The 20,478-nt window shown below is 41.1% G+C and overlaps 1 protein-coding gene across 13 annotated transcripts in view; it reads left to right on the top strand.

Annotated features, from left to right (window-relative positions):
* The window catches only part of PARD3 (par-3 family cell polarity regulator), a 676,275-nt gene that overhangs the window by 144,636 nt on the left and 511,161 nt on the right, over positions 1–20,478 (top strand). The gene's annotated exons all lie outside the window — the stretch shown is intronic.

Raw genomic sequence — 20,478 nt, 5'->3', positions numbered from 1 at the left:
AGCAGTTATAGCTTGTGTGGCTAATGCCGATCTTTATAATGATTGGAAAAATTGACTTCATGCTTAAACAATCAATTCTTTTTGATTTGGAAATACATATAATCATATTTTGGCAAGCATTTTACCCTTTTCAATTTCTACCAAGCCCCATGTTTAAATATATCTTGCAGCATTATATGGTAACATCAGTCCCTAAGCGTTTTTACTTTTCTTGATTTTAATGTTAATATGGAGTTTGGAAATACATATTATTATGACATATATGGTAAAAAATTAATTTTTCCCCATTATATTTAAAATATCAAGCACCAAGCAACTTAAAACTTTTTTAATTGTTTGAACATTGCAGAAGACACAAGTGTATTACTTGAGGAAGTAGGTTTCTTTAAGATTATTTATTTTGAGAGAGAATGCACACGTTCGGTGTTGGGGGGGAGGGGCAGAGAGAGAGAGAGAGTGAGAGAGAGAGAGCACGAGCGAGAGAGCGAGAGGGAGAGAGAATCCCAAGTCACTGTGGGTCCCATCAAGGCTCCAACTTATGAGCCATGAAATCATGACCTGAGCTGAAATCAAGAGTCATACACTTAACCCGCTGAGCCACTCAGGCATGCCGTAGGTTTTTAAATCATTCTCTTTTAGTTGAAAGTTTGACTTGTGTGTATTACGTTGTACTTATTTTTCTTTACTGAAATTGGCATTTTTACATTATTCAAATATCTATTTATACATTTGAGCTCCTTGACTTAACACTACTTCTTAAAAGCAAAAATCTGTAACCTATTCTATAGCATGCATTTTTCCCTTTGATTGAACCTATGACTTTGTAACTGAAATAATATATATAGACCCACCCAGTAACAACTGTCTTACATGTGATGCAGCCTAAACACTTACTGCTTTTGATTTGAAGATGGTGATTCTTACTGCGGGTGTCAGTAGCTTCTGAAAGAGTAGCCATTGACAGGTGCACTCAATTCATCCAGCCAGGTGCCTGTTATTTGATGAGTTGTTCTGGTCTCACTTTTGTAAGCTTTAATATTGTTAAAGTAACCATATGAAAAATGAGGAGACAAAATGCATTTGTGTATTTTCTGTGAGGCCCAGTTACACAAAACTTTAGATTGCTAATGATCTCCATTCCTTCAGTGCATTTGGCTATCTCTTAAAAGCAAAGTTGAAAGCTTCAACAAAACAAGCAACAAAGTTCCTCTTGGATCAGGTGCTGTTGAGTTGGCCTCAGAATTTTTACAGTTTGATTTGATTTTGATGTCATTTAATTGAGGACTTCTTCACCATGGGATGAACAAGATACTTACACTGTAAAACACACATGCAGCCTCCATCTCCCCGCCCCCTCACCCCTCAGGACTTGCTGAATCAGAATCTCCACTTCTGGGAGCTCTCCTGCAGAGTTCCCCAGGTGAGTCTGACCTGAACCACTGAACATTGCCAGGTGGAGAAACTTAGATTCTGGAAAAGTGAAGGGACTTATGAAGAGAATAGAACTCAATGGCAATTGAGCATATTATACGAGGTCACTCCCGTAGGAGTAGAAGCACAGTGACTCAGAGACCGTGAGTGGCTGGCAGTTTGGAGAGCCAGCATGCTTGTGTTGGCTGGTCTTTATGTGTTAGTCTTTGTGAAGGTATCCACCATGCTCTGAAGGAGCCTCTGTAGCTAGCGAGGTAGGTAGGAGATGGGAGTGTAGCCAATAACTGCTGTCCAGATTCTCATGCCAAAGATAGCCTTTATCAGCAATAACAGCATGGTAAGCTACCTTTCTTTGGTTCAGAACTTAAAAATCAAGATCAAAATTTCTAACCTGGTTACTACTTAACTCTCTTACAAACTACCAGCTGTAACATAAATAAGTCTTGGAGATGAAAAGTACAGCATAGGGAATATAGTCAATAATATTGTAATAATGTATGGTGACAGATGGCGACTATGCTTATTACCATGGTGAGCATAGTGGAATGTATAGAATTTCAAATCAATACACTGTACACCTGAAACTAATGTAATATTGTATGTCAGTTATACTTAAAAAAAAAACAGTGAAAAAAGGAATCTTTTAGCCCCCAACACAAAGCATGACACAAAACAGTTATTCTTTAGTTGTCTAACTTTGGATAGCCTTTTAGTATAATCTTTTGGTAGGATATATAAGTAGCTTTGTCATATAGTATACATTTTAATTCTTCATAGAATTTTATTTTCCTCATAGGATTGAAAGGCAAATTTTTAAAAAACTTTTTAAAAAAATGTTTTATTTGGGGCGCCTGGGTGGCTCAGTCGGTTAAGCGTCCAACTCTTCCGTTCAGGTCATGATCTCACAGTTCGTGAGATTGAGCCCCGCATCAGGCTCTGCGCTGACAGTAAGGAGCCTGCTTGGGATCCTCTCTTTTTCCTTCTTTCTCACTGTCCCTCCCCCACTCATGCTGTCTCTGTCCCTCTCAAAATAAATAAACTTAAAAAAAAAATAAAAATGTTTTATTCTTAGAGAAGAGAGAGAGCTGGAGAGCGAGAGAGGATCCCAAGTGGGCTCTGTGCTTTAGTTCTGTGGGGCTCAAACTCTCAAACCATGAGTTCATGACCTGAGCAAAGTCTGATGCTTAACTGACTGAGCCACCCAGGTGCCCAAAAGCCAAAATTTTTTTGAAAAAAGTTTTATTATTTATTTTTTGAGAGAGAGACAGAGTGTGAGTGGTGGGGGAGGGGGGGCAGAGAAGGGGAGACACAGAATCTGAAGTAGGATCCAGGCTCTGAACTGTCAGCACAGAGCCTGATGTGGGGCTGGAACTCACAAGCTGTGAGATCATGACCATCCATCAAAATTGGATGCGTAACTGACTGAGCCACTCAGGCGCCCTGCCAATTTTTTAATAAATAACTTTGGAACATGTTTTTGTACCTGTATTTTGAAGACCATCTGAAAAGTTCACGTACCTCAAGTAAAATATTTTTTTTTTTTTTATTTTTTTATTTTTAAAAAAATTTTTTTTTAACATTTATTTATTTTTGAGACAGAGAGAGACAGAGCATGAACGGGGGAGGGGCAGAGAGAGAGGGAGACACAGAATCGGAAGCAGGCTCCAGGCTCTGAGCCATCAGCCCAGAGCCTGACGCGGGGCTCGAACTCACGGACCGCGAGATCGTGACCTGAGCCGAAGTCGGACGCTCAACCGACTGAGCCACCCAGGCGCCCCAAGTAAAATATTTTTAAAAACTCACATTTTGATGCTGATGCTTTGAATATTCAAATCATCAAAATATGGGAAAACAGGTCTCTTGCCAAAGATCCTATTTCTTTTCATTAATTCCAAGTCAGTCATCACCTTTTTGTTCTTACCATGCAGTTTTGTTAATAGATGCACGTGTTTTTTTCTCTGCCTTTTTTTTGTTCCACTGGTTTATCTGCTGTGTCCACTACTGTGTCTGTGACAGCTAGGACAGGCTGCCTGACCCATAGGAAGCACTCAGTGTTTGTTGAATGAATGAATGAAATGGACAGAAGTTCTATACTGTGTTAGCCACAGTGATGAAAATTCTGTAAAGCCAGGTTTGGAGGAAGAGAATTTCCTCTTTTTCTCTCTCTCTTTGCTCTTCTATGGTTTTGTGGTTACTCAGAGAGATGTGAACTGTGAAGGATACTTTCTAGTTCATGTCTTCCCTGGAATGTAGCAGGAATGTGTTGGCCGTGGAACAGTTACCTACGCTGAGCAGGTCGTATCAGGTAGAGAGCACCTACAAAATCCCGTTACACCCATTACAGGGTGTTTTTATGTTGGTAGAAACTGAACTTTCTTGATATGGCCAAGAAGTTTGCCTGAGATGTGGTTTCTATCCTCCAGCCTTCATTGTTTTCACTTGCACTTATAGCTGAGGACTTAAACACTTCTATCTTGCTCAGCTGTGTTATTGCTTTTGCTCTATGGACAAGTAGCAATTACTCTTTGACACATCTTTCCACCATAGCCATCCCAGGCTGCCTGAGGAAAATCTGTATCCATCATCAATCCGTCCAGGAAATTAAAGGATAAAGAAGAAGATGTGGCAGTGTTAATGTTCTGCACCTCCTTCTTTCCTTGGTTTTCAGAAAATCTCTGCTTCTCACTCCCTTTTAGATGACTTAGAACATTAAAACAGGAGGTTTTTTTTTTTCTTTCAGGCCCCACAAATGAGAATAAAGCTTATTATGATGTATGAGTTTTAACAAAATCATCACAATATAATTAGTATTTCCTATGGAATTTAAGAATGAACATCAGCTACGGTAGCTGACATTCTGTTTCATTTATCGAGACCATGTCCACTGAGGCTGGAGGTTGGGCTGTCAGTCTTTGAGTTTGTCCAGTTGGCCTGGACTGGAAAGATGAATACCCTAGGTCTGCCCCATGCCATGTATATATGAGTCCTTTAATGGTTCTTAAATCACTTTGCATTTTTTAATGACAAAGAGTGTCAACTAAGAATTTCTGTCTTTTTTTTGTTTTGTTTTTGCATAATGTTTTCATGGCTCAACAATGAATCAGATGACAACAAGGTATCTTCAAATTATTGTACTGCTTTTGAAGTAGCCATAGTGAGTGCCATTGCAGAGTGAGGCACCATTGGTCTACCACTAGCCTCCATAATGGTGGTACTTTGGCTGTTGATAAATGTGTTTTATGAAACGCTGCAGTGATACTTGGAGCATAGTCACTCTTTCTTAGAAATGGAATTCTTGTTTCTGTCCTATTAGTATTAATTTAACAGGAAGATTGCTTCTGCCAGCCTGGTTTACCCTTGATATGTGTTCATTTTAATGTTTAGGTTTTGTTCTTAAATTTCCAAACCAATTTCTCAGTCTGTGTCAATAATCATATTAAGGACTAGCTATTTATAATTAAGTTTAGAATGTTTCTGAAAGACCTGGAATATATTGGTTATTATTGAGGGTGGAGAGTTTGGTATCCAAATCAAAGTCTGGCTTCAAATTTGGTTCAAGTGAGGTCTGATTCAGAACTTTCATCTTTAGTTTTTGGAACCATCAATTCCATATTTTGTGTCATGTCTTGTTCTCCAACCGCCCTCCCCCCCCACGGCTTCCTGCCTTGAAGGATGAGGGAAGGGTGAGCAAGCCCAGAGGCAGAAGTACAAAAGGAGAGGCACCCTCCAGTGGACAGTAGTAGAACAAGCCATTCGTGTCTATTAGTGGATTCAGTCTTGTTGACTTATTCCTATAGTGCCATCTAGAGTCTAATAGTAATACTGAACTAACTTTTGAGTTTTGACAAATAGCATAGAGAAATGGATATTATTAGACACTTGGTGTCGTATTAGGAATCTACAGTAACTGGAGTCAGTGGTATATATTGCATGAATACACATATGAGAGTTTAAAAACCATTAACGCCTTAGTAATGTACCTTCTGTACATAATTCTTTTTTTTTTTGAGGGTGGGTTTTTTATTCAGCGATAAATAAATTATGTGGTTCATGAGAATTTCTTCTTTAAAAATTTTTTAAAAAATGTTTTCATTTATTTTTGAAGGAGAGAGAGAGACAGAGCATGAGCGGGGGAGGAGCAGAGAGAGAGGGAGACACAGAATCTGAAGCAGGCTCCAGGCTCTGAGCCATCAGCACAGAACCCAATGTGGGGCTTGAACCCACAGACTGTGAGATCATGACGTGAGCCGAAGCCGGACGCTCAACCGACTGAGCCACCCAGGCGCCCTGAGAATTTGTTCTTTAGTGTATTGTCCTCTGGTTCATTTGACTTGGTATACTTAATTTTGATAAATACATTCTAGAAATCTTTCATAATTATATTAAGTACAGGAAACATTTCCAGGTTTTCTTTTTATGAAATATTTTCTTTTTACCTAAAAAAATCTTTTTTTCCTGGTAATTGTGGTTTTATTTATGTGGCTCCCTCTGCAGTAGGATGGCTTTCTTGAAAGGTGCCCATTTTCTCTTTTGGACATTCTGTCTGTCTGTCTCTGTCTCCACCCGTATATATCTACATATCATGCACATAAACTGTATAATTCATGAAGAAGTTCTGTACTGTCTGCAAATTTTTTGTAAGGCATCACAGAAGAGTAGGTCAGTGTGTGCTTAAAAACTCAGCAGTGATTTAGAAAAAGGTATTCAATGTTTCGCGCAGAAAGACTTGTTTGGGATGTATGTCTTCATGGCTTTGTCTGGAATGACAGACTCTAATAACCACTAATTTGGCTATGAAAAAAGTTTTCATTGCATTTACTATTGATACAGACATTGACATAACTAAATATATTGAAAGAATTCTTTTTGGAAAGATGGGAAATGAGAAGTTTTGTGTATAAGTAGAAAAATGATGCAAGTTCTTAAAAATGTCCCACACACCTGGAGCTTCTCAGGTATGGTGGGCAGCTCATAAATTGGGAGCTGATGCCCTGTGTTCAGGGTGCCTGTTTGTTGGATCGGTATTTGCCCACCACAACCAGGTGTTTGGAAGTAGAGGGAGCATTTTGAGAACGAGGAAAACTGATAGTAGAGAGAAAGAGGGCCAGCGGTTCCTTTCTGCCACTCGGAGATGTCAGCTGAGGGGCTGTCTGAGCACAGACAAAGTAGAAACCTCATTTGCCTGTCAGATGTGTCCCTAGTACAGCGAGGGAGGTGGTGCTCCGCCCACAGCAGCCTGGGCACACTGACACACGCTGTGGGCAAAGGGACGGAATCTGACTCTCCCCAGGGGATGGGGACCTCACAAGCAGGACTGCAAGGATCACGTATGCCTCTCTCTTTGTACTGCTCCATGTTTAGGACCCTCAGGCACCTCCAATTGCAGAAAATACTCCACCTTCCACTCTGGAGTGTGTATCTGAAGGTCAAAGCCTCGTGTCTATGTTGTCACCTTTCACTGTCAGGAGAGCCCCTCCCTTGATGGAGTGGTTGAGCCGTGTGTCTGAGCTGTGGAAACTGTCATCCTAGATGGCTTCGTTCTCAGTCACTGAACCTCGAGGAAGGCCTGTGCACCACAATCTGGGCCCCATTCTGGATGGAGATAAAGAAATAGATCGTGTTCCTTGTCTTTTCTTTCCCTGTTATTCTCTGCAGGGATTATGCGTTAATAATGTACTTCCTGTTTGTAACCCCCAGAGAAAATAGGTTACCCCACTTTTCTCTACCATGACTTTTCTCCTCAGTGGTGGTTGAGCCAGTTCATTTTCCTTCCCTCAATTATCAGCAGTTTTAGGAAAAAATACAGGACCTTCATCAGATTTTTCGATAAAAAATGTTGACATTTTCAATGTATTCTGTCCCAAGTTGCTTTATTTGTGCATTTGTTTTAGGATATTTGAAAGTAGGTTTTACTTCAGAATAAACTGTGCCTCCATTAGTTCCAGATGAATTAGCTTTGTCAGCATGTTGGGTTTATGAAATGTGTCTTTTGGTCTCTTGTTTCTCACGTAGAGTAACTATAGCTTCAGTTAAGAAGTAGGGTGTTCACTTGAGGTTTCCAGTATCTTTCAAGATAGTCCTTCAGGACTATGTTATGTAAAAAGATGAAAACATCTTTGTTATACACAAGCCTGTTATTTCTACCAGTTCAGTCAATCATAATCGTAGCCCTTCTGCTACCTGTGAAAGGTGACTTTTGGCAGGTGATGTAATGTGTGAAAGAATATCTATTGTCAATTCAATTTTAAAAGTTACATTTATTTAAATTGCCAGTTCATTAGATCAACAGATTCCATTCTTCAGTGCCAGCATCAAATATGAGGGGCAGATTTGGACACAACAACATAAAGAAATGCTTTAAAAATATAATAGAACATAATACTTCTCTGTCATGTTTTAAACTAATTTTCCAGTCTGGAAATATCCGAGCATAGCTTCTGTTGAGTGGCTTAGCTCTCTGCATTCTTGCTGAACAAGAATTGCCATCATACTTCGTACTGATTGGGTCTGGTGTTGGCAGTGTCAGTCAAGGGATGCCTTATGGTTGCTGGCCCTCTACTTTATAACCCTGAGGATCTCTGTCATTATGTTCATTGGTGTGTCCTTAACTCAGCGAGGGAATGACGGATGCACTCTATTTTCACATGCATCTTCATTTTGCCCACTTTAGCTATGCACTTCAGCTGTACATTTGGGGTTGCTGCGTGTGGCCATGCAGGCCCGCCCTGTACACCTCCGCAGGAGCCCCCCCGTAAACCAGGCTGCGGTGTAGTAGGAAGCCTTGTGCATAGTATTTTACATCTGTGTAAGCCCATGTTTAAAATGTACTTTATGTTCTAAAATTTTAGTCTAAGCTTTAACTGTCCGTGTTTAGAGAAAAATCATGTAGGCATTTATGTAGATGTCGTGTCTGGTTCATCCAAATTTCTGTCCTCTGATAAACCTTAATTAAAATCAAGGACTTTTAGAAATTAGTTTTACATTTGAGATTAAACTTAAAAGAGTTTTTATAATTGTAAAAAATTTAAATACTGGAGGGAACTGCAGAAGTAATTTTTATCTGGCTCCCTCTTTTGATGGAAGAAACACAGGCCCAGATGGCATTGGTTGATTTGCTTAGGAGACAGAGCCTTCTGTGGGGTACAGGTCTCCTGACTCCTCACTCTTTAATATCTGTCTACTTTTTAGGATTCCCGAGGTTCCTTAGAGTGTAGACCAAGCTGATGCTTATGTGTGCTCTTGTATTGCACTAATATTTACTATTGAAGTGCATCTTGTGGATAAATTCTAACCAATAAAGTTGTAGAAATTAAATAAATTCTTGGAGAATAATATCATGTATAACTTGAGTGCTTATTTTCTGCCAGGCACAATTATAAATGCCTTGTGCCTTGTAACAACCTGGACGATACCTGCCCTGTGAACGGGTTCTGGTGTTTTCTCCGTCCCATGGAAGAGGAGATCGAGGCACCTTGCTAACATGCCAGGTTTAAGCTGTTACATTTCTCAAGTCTGACTCTGCTCCTTCCGCTCTGCTCTGCACTTGGCCTTGTCAGTTGCTCCGTATCAGTAAGCACTGTTGGGGGGGGGGGGGCCGGGGGATGGGTGGGCGGCATTGGTTGTTTTTCTGGTTTGCTTGCTGTTCTGTCAGCACTGCCCAGCACTGGTCATGGGGTTTCAGCTCTTGTTCTGGCAGCCCTCACAGCAGCTTCATCAGGCCTGCTAGGAGATGTAGACACCAGCCTGAGCACTCCCTGCTCAGAGGTCCCGGTACCCGCTCTGCTCAGCCCCTCCCGCGAGCACTGAGGGGACCAGCAGAGCCTGGCAGTGCCCTCTTCAGGGGCAGTGCCCCAGCTCCATGGGGTACTTCTGATGAGCTCCCCACATCCCAGCCCGTGTGTAGCACCTCTCCTCTGAGGACCCCTCCCCAACCTTCTAGGTCCTGCTCACCCTGCTCTCCTCTCTTGGCCCTCCAGCTTCACGGTGTAGGTGCCTCCTGCGGTTTGCCTATTTGCCTGATTCCTTATATTAAATTCTCTGTCATGATTTCTGTTTGCCTTCCTGGATCCTCACTGTACTTTGTGTACTAAATGATATTCAGGATTCACTAAATTAAATGATAAAATAATTTTCGTAAATTTATTCTAAGGAATACTCTAATTTTAACTAATATCTAGTTATTGATTAGTTGGTTCTAGTGTGTATTTTCACATATTTACTAAAAGGTGTAAAACCTAAACAATCTATTTAAAAGAACGGAATGATGCCACTTTCTTTATTGATCTCCAGAAGAGCTAAATGAAGCTCAAAGTAGGAGGCAGCCATGATATGTCTGTTACTGAAGTCTTGTGGCTTTTGGGAAAGATGCTGATATAATTAGAATAATAGATGTCAGCCGATTTTAATGAGATGTAAATGGCTTATTTGTTAATTATTCTGGACAAAAGTTCTATTATGAAATGAATTTCAAACTGCCACAAACCTCTTTGTCTTAATTATTACTGTCTTTCTCTCCCTTTCTCTTTACCCCTACATTTAAGGAACGAGGACATGTTGCTTTAAAAAGCGTGTAGTTTCTTGCTCTGGCATTTCTTACTTGCGCTGTTGCCAAAGATCTAAAAGACCTGGTCATCATTTGCAAAAGTTTAGGGTCAAAGTTTGCATCAGAACATAATTCCTTACAGAGTGAAATGTAGAAATGTGACAGCTTGGCTATTCTCCACCTTGGGCACAGTTTTGAATGTTTAATAAAAGGCTGTTTCCTCACAACATGTTTACATCCAGCTTGAGTGCATGCCTTAGCTTGGTGCTTTTGCAATTTTTATGTAGCATCTGTTCCCAAATCCGAAAGCGCTAACAAGGCCTTAATACAGATAGCAGTCAGGACAGCAGGGAGTTGCTCCTGTCGGTTTCTGACTTCTCCTGTGGTCTTGAGTTATTATTCATAATGTAAATTCTCTCTCAGTTCCCAGCATGTACATAATTAATGGCAAAGAGTATCCAAGGAAGTTCAGCAGCCACAAGTAGGTCACCATTACCAGATGTTTAATTATTGTCATTAGGAAGCATTTGGAAATACCTGGTGAGTTTTCTAAAAGCATAACAATAAGCAAATCCCCTTGGATTTTGACGGATTGGTTCTTTTGTATTGAATGATGATTAAAGTGATTACAGGCACAGCCCTAGTGCCTTCTCTGGAACATCTTTATCAAAAAGAGGTAATAATTACACTATACTCAATATGAAATACACGTCATCTCTCTTTTCATTTGTTCCCTGATTTCCTTCAACTGTGCCAAGTTTTAATTAATGTGCTTCAATAGTATGAAAACTTGAGCATCTATAATTACATCTTTAGTACCAATATTTAAATCTTTACTGACAATATATTTATCATAGAACAGTCCCCGGAATTAAGGTCAGTTATCTGGAACCTCAAGAAAATATTCAACAGAAATGTGTTCCACATGGTTTTTAAAAATTTTTTTGAAGGTTAAAAGAAAAAAAAAACCACCCAAAAATATTTCTTGTGGCATATGAGGTGGTAAATAATTCTGACAAAGGAAGGGAATTTTAAAGAAAATACTCTTGTTTTTAATTTTTTGTTCAAGTTCCAATGTATATGTCATGAACATTTTTGACATTTTATTACTGTGTGAGAGAGCTGTTTTCAAGCCATCATTCTGAATGTTTGTTTTTGAGCTCATGTTGAAGATTACATGAAAAAAACCCTTTTGGTATTTGAATTCACCTCTGAGGAGCATAGGGAATCTGTGTATCTCTTACTCTTTACTCCTCTCTTTTACTGCTTCTCTTGTTAATCTTTGCTCATTCCTGTTCTTGTGGTTTATCTTCATAGAATTTAAAGTTTCTGTTCAGTGAACATTTTGGTTTTTAAAGCAAATTTCCTGGTCTCCAGTTAGCTTTATGATGGACTCACTGGCTCCCCCTTGTGTCTACTCCCTGTATTGTCCTTCCCGGGGCTTTTGGTAGAATAACATGTAATGCAGCTTCATTACTATCTTTAAAAAGTGAGAAGGACTATAGTCTTCCGAGTTCTCATTCCCTTATTTGTTATGCATTCTGCTCTCTTTTGCAGATTTTTTGGTGATATCCTGCACATGACCCCTGCTCCACGCTAGGGCAATGCCTATTGTCTTTTACAGATAAAACATACAAAGAAATTGATGTGAACTATTATGTTAGAAATATTTATGACAAACACTGTGCAGTGTGAAAAAGTTAAGCAGGTGGCTCTAGAACAGAGATTTATATAAAGTCTTTATGTTATGTACAATTCAAATTCCATGTTTTAGGAATTTGTAATGGGTTGATAAGAGGCTGAATTTACTTTTCTTTTGAACAGTATAACACAGGTAAGACTGCAGAGTGAGTGTGTTAAAGCACACAAAAATCCCTTGTTTGTATAAGACAATTGGCTGTGTTCTTAACAACAGGTTTGAATTGCAAATGTTCTCAACAATGCTGGTTAGAGTGTTGGGCTCAGAAAAAAACATTTGTCATGTTCTCTTCTGTTAGTTTCATAATAGGAAAGAATACAAAGTAATTTTTAATCACTTAATTTTATGATTCTCACTATAAGGCAGTTGCTGTGTAGTAGGAGGGAAATGGATACCGTCATAAGCAATCAGAGACAGATTGTGATTTTAGAAAGGAGGTGAGGGTCAGCACATGTTTTGCACATCAGCATGAAGGAAAGCATAGATGTGGAGATGTGCATTTTATCCTTGTAACAGCAGAGTGTCTGGGTTAGAGAATAGCCTGGGGACAGGCATAAAATGGAAGATCTTGGAAGCCAGACATCAGAGTTGAGTTTTGGAGTACCATGTGCTAGTAAGGTGAATAAGATTAGAGAAATGGAGAAAGAAGAAGTAAACAGGTTTTGTGATTGGATTGGTTTGCGTTTTGATATGATTTAGCAATATAGGGTTCTTGTGGAACCATGGAGCTCCGTTTTTGTTTTTCATCCGTGGCACATTTCCTTTTCCATTGAGGGTCACAGGTATTTTCCCATAGAAAGGCAGGCTGTGCATCTTGGATTCTAGAGCACAGTCTGGATTCAAATGGCTTGGTTTCAAAATCAGCCCGGCTCCATATTGGCTGTGTGACTTTGGGCAAGTTGATGAGCTTTTCAGTACAAGTGCAGAGTGGCGGTAACAGTATCCATATCAGAAGGGGGTTGTTGTGAGGGTGAAGACAGTGCGTGGTGGATGATAGCACCTTGTACATGTTACTATTATCATTGACAGTGTTTTTTGGATTTGCATATCCTTTCCCAGAAGCCACTAGTGAAGTTTATCTTTATGATTCTTCTTTGAACTGTTATTCACAATTTTACTGGCACCAAATGTGTTTATCTTCACATAATCCCTATTAGAGCCATGTCATCACATTCATATTTTTATAAAGGTTGTCAGTTTAATATTAGAGCAATTAATAATGACAAGGTGTGAATTGTTCTGTTAACTCATTCCTCTGTGTTAACATGAAGCAATTTATAAGAATTCTACCGTAACTGAGTATACAGAGGCATAAATGCCTTTCTTCGCTTCTTTCTGCCCTGTGTCTCCAAGCGGTACGTCATAGAGAGCAGACTCTTCCTTCGCAGACCAGGCACCCCTGTGGACACAATGAGGGGTATCTCAAGGTCCTCTGGGATTGTAAAGGTCAGAAATTCAGCCTTCATATCCATTTTACAAAGTGGTGTGCTGTTGGTCTGAATGTCTTCCTCAGTCCTCCCAAACTTCGGTTCATGGTCTCAGGTCACACATGCTATTTTTATGTTCCTTTGTGGGAGCATTTTTTTTCCCCCCAGAGGAAGGAAAGTTTGTCAAAACAGGGGAAAAGATGAAAAGATATGATTTGTCAGGTCTTAAACATGATTAACATATTTCTTTAGGGGACTGAGGAAACGCTGTTAGGGAATGTGGGAAGGAAAGGGCCAGTGGGATCTGTCTGTGCTGACCAGGAGACCACCAAGTGGGATCAGAAACTGAGGCTTTTTTGCTTAAGTGGTTCTAACTTCCAAATATTGTCTCCCTTTTAATGTTTGAACATAATTTGTTTCCTCCTAAGAATGCAGTCCTTGTAATTTAACCCCAAATATAATTTTTCTGATTATGAGTGCTTATATAAAAGTGACGAAGGCTAACACATTTTTTTCCCCTCTTAAATGTGTGTTTTGTTTTTGCTTTTGCTTTTTGCCATGCCCTGTCCAGCTTCAGAGCTGTAAGGTTTGTCAATTAAATGAGCACCTCTGTTTTAATGTTCCCCCCAGCTCTTCATGCCATTTGGTTTAGTTACTGACTTTTTATTTGAAATACAAATCTCTATGTAACAAGCCAAAGTAGAGCCCACTCACATGGTTGTTTACTTTATCCAGAAGCTTCCAGTTACAACTAAAGAATCTGCATAGTTGCCTTGGACATGAAAATGTTTCATTCTCTAGAATTTACATATGTCTTTTCCAGTGGGATCTCCCAGTGAAGCCATAGGCTCGGTGAGAGGGGTACATCTCTGTGCTAGTCAAGTGAGATATAATCTTTCCACGACACAACACCCCCCTGTAAGTGTGGGGTCATTATGCCAGGTTGTCTACTAGCTCCTTCCATGTCTCTGCTTTTATCTACAACTTGAAGGATTTGGGCCATTTTGGAGTCTTGGTATTTCTGTCAGGTCTTCACCTCTGGTCTTAACATCCTTGTGGTAATTCAGCAGGACTTTTAAAAAAAAATTTTTTTTTTCTTCAACGTTTTTATTTAATTTTGGGACAGAGAGAGACAGAGCATGAACGGGGGAGGGGCAGAGAGAGAGGGAGACACAGAATCAGAAACAGGCTCCAGGCTCCGAGCCATCAGCCCAGAGCCTGACGCGGGGCTCGAACTCACAGACCCCGAGATCGTGACCTGGCTGAAGTCGGACGCTTAACCGACTGCGCCACCCAGGCGCCCCTCAGCAGGACTTTTTAAACTGGGTGCATTCCCCGTTTTCTGGGATCCAGTGCTTGGCTTTGGAGGAAAGTGAGGAGAGATCTTTTCCTCAAATCCCCTAAGGAGACAGGATTTAAAAAAAAAAAAAAGACATAAAAGCTCCTTGGGCCACCATTTCACTCTTCTTAGCCATCAGCCCAGATCATTGACGTATGCTGACGTGCTCCTTGATGGCTAGTGGTGGACTAGCAAAGTGGCCTGTGTGTCCTAAATCATGCATGTGTCCACACAAATTACAGCCAGCTTGCTTGGGAACTCAGTGAGAACCTAGAGGAAAAAAATGCTGCTGGCATGGGTGAGGTACATAGACCAGGGGATTATTTGTCAAGCAAGAATAGATACTGCATCCGCTCCATAGAACTTCTATGTAGGGGCCAGCCATTAGTCAAGTGATTATGCTTTGAAGTGTAAAGTTTGCCAGGAGTAAGATTGGGTGTGCTGAAATCTAAATTGTGTTCGGGAGATAAGTGACTGGTCAGCCCACTGTGTTCTGGGTGCTCCCCAGGCCTCCATCTTGTTTTTTCCAGAATGAAAGGGTCTAAAGTAATTAATATAATACACATTTACTAAGATCCATGTCTCTTACAAGCATACAGTATTAAAATTGCTCATGGAATCAACCTCCCTGGCTTTGCCTTTAGTGACCCCGCAGCAGTGTTTATAGTCTCTGTCATGGGAGATCACTTGGCTTTAGAAGATACAGCTGTTGGCTTCATCCTTTCACATGTCTCTGCCAGAGGGTGATCTCAGTGTTGTGCCAGCCTCAGAATCAGGGGAGTTGGAGGTATTCCAGCTCGTATGTAGGCTTTGTAGAAAGGACCCATGCTCAAGAAGGGACTGTTCCATCAGCCGTACCTGAAGTGTTCTCCAGGGTTCCTTGAAGGCTATCCCTGAGGGGAGCTCAAGGCTCAGGCAGGATGGAGTCTCAGGATGTGCCCCATCCTCAGCTTGGCGAGGCACCTCTGTGTCTGACGCCTGGCTCCAGGGCAGTGAAGGAAGTTCTCTGGTTCCTCGTGTAGGCCTTTTTGTCTGTATGTGCAGGCTCCTTCTGTCTGTGCAGTTTCTGATGTGTGTTGGGGGGGTGGGGGGACTGTTTTGTGAGAGGAAGTTCTTGGAACAGAGAGTAGCTGGTAACATGCCCTTTTAGAAGGATCAAGAGTATGTTATGCTCAGTATATAAGGGAAAGATTCTGATGTTGAGACAAAGTGTGTGCCATTCTCTACTCAGACCAGCAAAATACATGGGAAGTCTTTCACTATATTGATTTTTGTCATTTAGAGCAAAAATCTCATTTTTGTGCAAGTTATGCCAGGCATGTGTTATTGGTATCCACGGCTCCTTGCACACTGATAGAGACAGTTCCTCACACACTCACTGCGTGTGACCCAGGTTACTTGGCCAACATAAGGTTGAATAGACAAGGTGTGATCAAGTGTGCCAATTTTTACTTTTTCTTTTTAGTGTTCCTTTGTGCTTTCTGACCTGAGTGCTGGTAACACCTATGTTAATGAGTGAAATGACTATGAAGACAGTCTCTAACAGCAAACCCTAAATAAAGACTCTTAGTGTTTGCTAGGCTTTCTCTGATATTTCAGCAACTTAAAAAAAAATTCCATTTCATCTCTAGGGTTCCCTCCCTGCCCAGACACTCAGCTCCCCTTGCACTTGAACTCATCACCCACAAGATACATTTGGTCTTCTGGGCTTTACAACTTATGTGCAAACACAAAAGCTCACGTGATGCCTTTGCACACTCCTTGTGCAGTTTTCTATCAGATGCTACTGGTTGGGAACGGTAAACCCTGAGGGTCAGGAAGCTGCTGACCTTGGTCTGTTTACTGCTTAGCGAACATAGCTCCGCAGCCAGATTTAAAACTGGTGATCCTGGTTTCCTATTCTGGGGGACTCATTTGTCAGTGACTGCAGTAAGTTTATTCTGACCATTTCCCAAAGGGAGGCAGGAATCTCAGCCCATGTAGAAGTGGTCAGCAGCCGTCTGAGATAGCTGGGCCCTTTTAAGACTATCACTTGTGGGGATGTATATTTCTCGGCTTGCCTAGTATTCTTTAGATCTCACAGTACCACACGGTGTTCTTGGTCTTTTCAAAGGCTCCTCACAGCATCACCAACATGAAAAGAGGAGTGTTCACAACAGCTCTTGGCATTTGTTTTAAGATGAAATATATCAATATTAAAAATAAACTATAAAACATTCATGAAAGTTTTTGGAGTTCCTTTTATGAATTCCTTTGAAGCGGACTTAACTTTGTTGCATTTATTACAGTTGCTCTGCAGTTCAGCTTGGCTTTATAGGTTTTTAATCTTGGGTTCACATGTGTGTTTTAAGATGATATAGCATTACATGCAGTTTTGGTCTGTTTATAAAAATCAAATGCAGCCCTCAGATCCATGTGCATGCCACATGGCAAAATTAGGATGAAGAAAGTTTTTCTGTATTCGTGAGTATTTTAAATGTGATTTGCATGTTGGGTTTCTATCTGGAATTGGTACATCTTCTGTGCACAGAGAGGAGTACTGGAACACTGGACGTCTCATGGCCCTGTCCTCTGACCCTGTTCATTGGCGTTTCAGTTGGAGCCCCTGAAGCAGCACTTACATGCCTCACCCCTGGCTGCCAGTTCCAGAATGCACAAAGCTAGGTGTCCAAATGTGTTTATCATTTCTTGATTGAACATTTTCAAGAGTTGACACACCCTAGGATTTCCCTCAGAGGTGCTAGCAACCACAACTGTGTGGTGCTTGCTTGCGTTTTGGCTGAAAAGTAACCAGGAAATTAATGCTCCAAGTCAGTCTAGTATGCTGTGTCAAGAAAAGAGGACTTTTCAGATCTTTTGGGTTTTCTATTGGGCATCGATCTATTCCTGTGAGCTTGAAGAGAATCTGACATCTTTAAGGTTTCTGTGTTTACTGCCCTGATACTGTTTATGTTTAAGAGTACAAAACAACGTGAAATCTGTGGAATACTATGGATAGGACTGCTGACCTTGTGAAAGTTTTGCCTGGCAGAAACTTTGAAGTGGCCTTCTTTACTTAATTCATTTACTCTTCCATCTGTAAGTGTGTGTGTGTGTGTGTGTGTGTGTGTGTGTGTGTGTGTGTGTATTTTTAAAAACATTTTTTAAATGTGTATTTATTTTTGAAGGAGAAAGACAGAATGTGGGGGGGGGGGTGGGCAGAGAGAGAGGGAGACACAGAATCTGAAGCAGGTTCCAGACTCTGAGCTGTCTGCACAGAGCCTGACGCGGGGCTCGAACTTACAAACCGTGAGATCATCACCTGAGCCAAAGTCGGACACTTAACCGACTGAGCCACCCAGGCGCCCCTTGTGCATGTATTTTTTAAGTTTATTTATTTTGAGAGAGGGAGAGACACAGCATGAGTGGGGGAGGGGGAGAGAGAGAGAGAGAGAGAGAGAGAGAGAGAGAGAGAGAGAGAGAGAATCCCAAGCAGGCTTTGCACTGTCAGCACAGAGCCCAACTCTTGGGCTCAAGCTCGCAAACCGCTAGATCAGGACCTGAGCCGAAATCAAGAGTCTCTCATTTAACCAACTGAACCCCCCCAGGCACCCCTGTAAATGTATATCGAATACTTCCAAAGCGCTCTGACTGATGCTGGGGTGTGGCACTGAGTGAAGACAGAGCCCCTGCCCTTAGGAGTTTATGCTTGGGCTTGTTGCTCACAATTAGTAGTGGAGAATGTGAGGGTATACACAGGAAGGGATGAGTAATGGATTGTTCAGAATATGATTCGGGTTGGTGCGGCTGGCTGGTTCAGGCGGTAGAGCACGTGACTCTTCATCTCAGGGTCGTGAGTTCGAGTCCCATGTTGGGAGTGGAGCCTACTTAAAAAAAAAAAGATTCAGGTTGGGTATAGACAACCCAAGTTTCCACATGTAAAAAGCTTTCTTTATTTATAGCAACTTAGCCTCTCTTCCTTTTCTTAAAGTGTGTGCTGCTGAACAAGGTGAATGAGTAATTAATAAAGCTCTTTGCTGAAATAAAAACAAATATTTGCACATTTCCAAAAAAACTGAATACCTAAGTGGAAAACATATGGCTCTGATGTCAAAGAGAACCCTGACAGGTGTGTGGAACTTTGGAGACGGGGACAGTAATTATATAAAAGAACATGCAATTGTTGAATTAGAGATGGGACACAGGAAATATTCCCATTCAAGTAATGACCAGAGTGTGCTTATGTGAAGAATATTCTGTGGTAAACATAAAATCTTAGCAGGACTTCCCTCTCAGGTTATTAGTGGATGATGATCCTACTTTGTTTTATTGCCAGATTACTATTATGCTCTCTGAGGTATGAAGTGATATTAATGACCATTTTCAATGGGAAATAACACTTTATAATGGTGCTATCATTTAAACATATTAAAATATGTTGTAATGCAGAACACCCTAGGGGAGAGAGATGAAAACTTTAATTTGAAATGCAGTTGGGAAATTATTTGGACAGCAGAGAAAGCCTTAGGGCAAATTTCAATAAAAAAGTACATTATTTTTTAAACTATTTGCAAAGGAGGAGAATCTGTTGTTCATGTACCTGGACTTAATTATGATTACTGAAAAAGAAAAAGTTTGGCTACTTATAGTCACTCATCTGTACTAATCTAAGAACAAAAATGACAGGTTTTTGATGGTAGTTATTTAAGAAAAACATAATTTATCTTTGGCTGTAAAGATTTAGAAGTTATAACCATATTCTTGCTTCTTTCATGAAAAATTCTTTGTTTTCCCGTTACTGTGTTTTGGGGTGTTATGACTTAGTTGCTATACTGTATACTTTTATCAGGGTGTTGGGATTATCCTAGAGATCTTCCAGAAGGCTAACCAATTAAAGAGATTATCTTTTCCATTTCAAGATTTTAGCCTACAGTTTTATTCTTAATAGCAAAATGTATCCTAACAATGTAACAGGAATGAATTAGAACATGTCAAATGTAAGTAATACATTTTTGTAGTTTGCTCAACAAACCTGTTAGCTGGTAACCTTCCCCATCTTTTCTTTGTCATTTCTTAGGGAAGTTTCTATGCATTCATTGATCCAGTGTTTACAGGGCTGGGACGCTCAGGCTGTGCTCAGTGCAGAGAGGCAGCGCCAGGCCTGCCAGCTGTCCCCACCCCCTCAGTATGTACAGATAAAGGGACTGTTGGATCACCTTCAAAGCCATCTGGCAGAGGTCATGGGGCAAGGTTTGTGGCTGGAGCTCCAGAGGCGGAGCTGGGCCTTGGCATCAGGCCCTCGGGGAACACGGGGACTCCAACTGGTTGTCTTGCTCCCCCCCCCCCCCCCCCCCCCCCAGGTGCCTTGCAGGGGCTGAGGAAGCTGGCTGGCAGAGAGAGCTGAGTGGTGCTGGGCTCATGGTGATGCCGTGGGGCTGGGCAGAGGCTCCTCTGAGCTCTGTGGACAGAGACCAGGAGCCCAAGGCAGGCCCGTTACCAGGGCCACTATTTCTACTTTCAGATACTCGCTTTCTTTATGTCCCAGTGAAAACACACACCTACAAAAAAATCCCTAGTTGCTCTTAGTAGCAGCACTGAGTCTAGAATCCTGTTATTTTGGCTCTTCATTTAGTGCCCTTTTCTTTGAACCAGACTCCCTGCTGGTCTGATCCTAACAGATGCCGCTCTTAGAAAATTAGGTGAGTATCCCAGCACCGCAAGGACACGTATTTTATTTTACTCATTCACAGCGTGTATTTTTACCCTCACTTATTCAGCAAATGAATTTCTTAAAATTCATAAACTATGTAAGAAATTGAAATCCAGTTTCCTTGTCACCGAGAATGCCGTTGTACTAGTGGATCTCCACACCCTAAATGAACGTCTGATCCCTGTCAGGGAAGATGTCATGTGGACGCACGCAAAGGCTGCATGGGGGTTTTGTGCCCCCGAAACATCCTCCTTCGGGAAGTGTGGTCAGATTGTCAAGGGGTACATCTTTTATCCTTATTCTGTAGTTTTGTTCTGGAAATAAGCTGCCAGGAAGAATTCCAGGATTCCG

Source organism: Prionailurus viverrinus, chromosome B4 (assembly GCF_022837055.1).
Source record: "Prionailurus viverrinus isolate Anna chromosome B4, UM_Priviv_1.0, whole genome shotgun sequence".
Classification (NCBI taxonomy): domain Eukaryota; kingdom Metazoa; phylum Chordata; class Mammalia; order Carnivora; family Felidae; genus Prionailurus; species Prionailurus viverrinus.
This window is presented reverse-complemented; position numbering and strand designations above follow the sequence as displayed.